This window comes from Podarcis gaigeae (assembly GCF_964106915.1).
Source record: "Podarcis gaigeae genome assembly, chromosome: 14".
NCBI lineage: Eukaryota > Metazoa > Chordata > Lepidosauria > Squamata > Lacertidae > Podarcis > Podarcis gaigeae.
The window spans coordinates 40,563,569-40,567,074 of NC_139690.1; positions in this window are offsets into that span (position 1 = coordinate 40,563,569).

The following is a 3,506-nucleotide window of genomic DNA, read 5'->3' on the forward strand; positions in this document are numbered from 1 at the left end:
CCACTCTCAGAGGTTCAAAGTGGGTCTTTAGTTAGAGGCCTTCTCAGTGATGGCACCAAGAATATGAAACTACCTCTTCACAAAGATACATGTGGCACCAGCTCTTTACAGGTCTCAATGGTTGCTGAAGACAGCTCTTTAACCTGGCCTTCAAAAACTGAAGAGATTATTTCAGTGTCCTCCCTGAGGACCCATGTTCTATGGGTTATTGATTTTGGAGTTGTATTTTTTGGGGGGGGAGGGGATTATGGTTAACAGTAACTAGTTTCTACTGTTTTGCTTGTGTTTTTATATGCAGTAATCTGCCTGGAACCTTCTTTTGAATGCACTATGAAAATTCTAAGGTGTCAAAAACCAATAAAATAAATTTAATAAATACCCAGAGTGGACACACATACACAGGTGCGTAAACCATTTTCTGAAATGGTGCAGGAGAGCAATCCCAAAGCCATTTTGACTCTCTTAAATGACCCCAAATATTTCTCTGCTGTAAAGGACGTATCTGGGGAAGAATAATTTTACAAATAGTTATGTTTCACTTGTAAATCCTGTAAATAAATAAACTGCTTGGAATGGAACCTCTGCAAATCCGGTTTGGCAAATATCTGTTAAGCAGGAGATGTAAAATGGAGATGTAATAGGGACAGCGCTTCTTTGAAACACATATTTTAAACAATGTACCACACTAAGTTTTGGGAGAAAGTGTTGCATTGTATAAATAACATGTTACGGAGGAATTTAAGATTTTCAAATGTGAATATTCTTTTGAACTATATACCTATTGTATGGAAAGTGAAAACGGAACAGTGAAAATGGATTCTACATGCCATAATGGTGGCTAAGAAATTGATATTGATGAACTGGAGGAATGGAGATATGATTCCCCTTAATCAACGGCTTGACAATATGACAGCATTAGCAACATAGGAACAGACTGCATATAGACACAGACTTTCTTTGGATGGATATAATGATATATGAAATGACTTTACACAGAATATGTTAAGTTATTGATAAAGATATTTTTACTACGCTAATAACACATCTGTATACAACATACGGAAATGTAATGGAGTGTTTTTCTTTTGTTTCTATTTTCATTCATGTTATTCTTTTTTCTTTTTCTTTTTCATCACTCTTTATAAATGAAATTCTTCTAATAAAATACTAATTTTTAAAAAAGCAGAGCAGACTGTCAATAGAGTATCTTCTGTGTATCAGTAGGTACAAATTTGTGAACGGGAATCAGGAACTAAGGTATTTACCTAGGGTTGCCATATTTCATTACCTAGGGTTGCCATAGTTCTTAATCCAAGGTACTGTTTCTGGGTTAGTGGAGTCTGTAACCTGAAGCGCCTGTAACTTAAAGCGTCTATAACCCGAGGTACCACTGCAATCCGTTCCGGAGGTCTGTTTGTAAACCAAAACAGGTTGTAACCCAAGGCCCCCCAATTTTTTTTGTTTGTACCCCCCCCCAAAAAAGGGGGTTATAATCTAAAAAAAGGTTGCAAACCAGGACACACACTTCCGGGTTTGACGTGTTTGTAATCCAAAATGTATGCAAACCAAGATGTACGCAAACCATGATACCACTGTACGATAATAGTCTGCAGCTGAGCGCTCAGTGTACTTCACAGCCAGTTAGTGCAGATGATACCCAATTAGAATTGTAGCCTTAGAAGGGACCCTGAAGATCATCTGATGCCACCCCCTGCAATGCAAGAATATGCAGCTGTTCCATACAGGGATCGAACCTGCAAGCTGGGCATTGTCAACACCACACTCTAACCAGCTGAGCTATCCAAGCTGATGGACCAGTGGTCTGATTCACTATGTTGTTGCTCTGAACACAGAACTCAGAGATTTCTTTAAAGCCCTTGAACACAGAGAGATAGGAGGATCTTTTGGGTCACTCTAGGAATGAAGGGGGTGGGGGAGAGAATGTTAAGAAATCTGTATGCAGATGTAAATGTTTACCCTGTTGCTTTCATTCCCTCCTCAAGCTGTTGCCTGAGAAGGGTCAAAGTACCATCATATTTTACGGATTATGTCAATTATTAGAGGACACTGGCATCCAATACTTGGCCACACACCTTTTTGCTGTGGAAGTGCCTGCCAAGGCAATTCAGGACCCTCAGTGCGTATGAAATTCTCCAAACAATAGCTGCCACAACTGCTTTGAAGACAGAGGTGTCCTGAAAAGCGACAGTGCCCAGTGAAGAAGCCCTTTCTCCTAAAAACCTTTTGCTCCAATTCTTGACCTACCAGAACTCTCAGGTTAGTGCTCTCCCCTAATGGGCCTAAATCCCCAACTACATTTGAACAGCAAAAATGCCACTGAAAAACTGCATTTTATCCAGCATATGTTGGATGAGCATTTCTCTTTATTTCTCTTCATTTATGGCATGGGTGGTAAAGTCCTCCAGACGTTCTTAGACTACAACACCCTATAATCTTAGCTAACTTGGGCAAATGGGAGTTGTTGTTCAGCAACATCGGGCTGAACAACAGTGTGAACTGGCAATGAACTGGCAGTGTGGTGTAGTGGTTCAAGTGCCAGACTAGGATTTGGGAGGCCAGGGTTAAATCCCTACTCAGCCATGAAGCTTATTCAATGTCATAAAAACATAAGCAAGAATATATATATATATATATATATATATATATATATATATATATATAATGTATTTGCATTGTGGAACGCCCTCCCACCAGATGTCAAAGAGAACAACAACTACCAGACTTTTAGAAGACATCTGAAGGCAGCCCTGTTTGGGGAAGCTTTTAATGTTTGATGTATCACAGTATTTTAATATTCTTTTGGAAGCCACCCAGAGTGGCTGGGGAAACCCAGCCAGATGGGCAGGGTATAAATAATAAATTGTTGTTGTTGTTGTTGTTGTTGTAATATGATATGCATGGGTCGCAGGTGGCACTGTGGTCTAAACCACTGTGCCTAGGGGTTGCCGATTGGAAGGTCGCGGTTTGAATCCCTGTGATGGGGTGAGCTCCCGTTGCTCGGTCCCTGCTCCTGCCAACCTAGCAGTTCGAAAGGATGACAAAGTGCAAGTAGATAAATAGGTACCACTCTGGCGGGAAGGTAAACGGTGTTTCCGTGCGCTGCTCTGGTTCGCCAGAAGCAGCTTAGTCATGCTGGCCACATGACCCGGAAGCTGTACGCAGGCTCCCTCTGCCAATAAAGCGAGATGAGCGCCGCAACCCCAGAGTCGTCCGCGACTGGACCTAATGGTCAGGGGTCCCTTTACCTTTACCCTTTAATATACAAATACACACACAAACTTCTGTGTATATATGTGTGTGTGTGTGAATAGTTCTGTTATCAACTCACTTACACTGTCAATTCAATAATAAAGAGTGGAAGGAAACAACCACAACAATTGTGGGATGAACAAATTGTTTAATGGGAAGATGTCTAAACAAATCAGGGTATGTGCTCATTGCCATATAACCTCTCCAACACATCAGAACAAATGCTAATGGCTGGG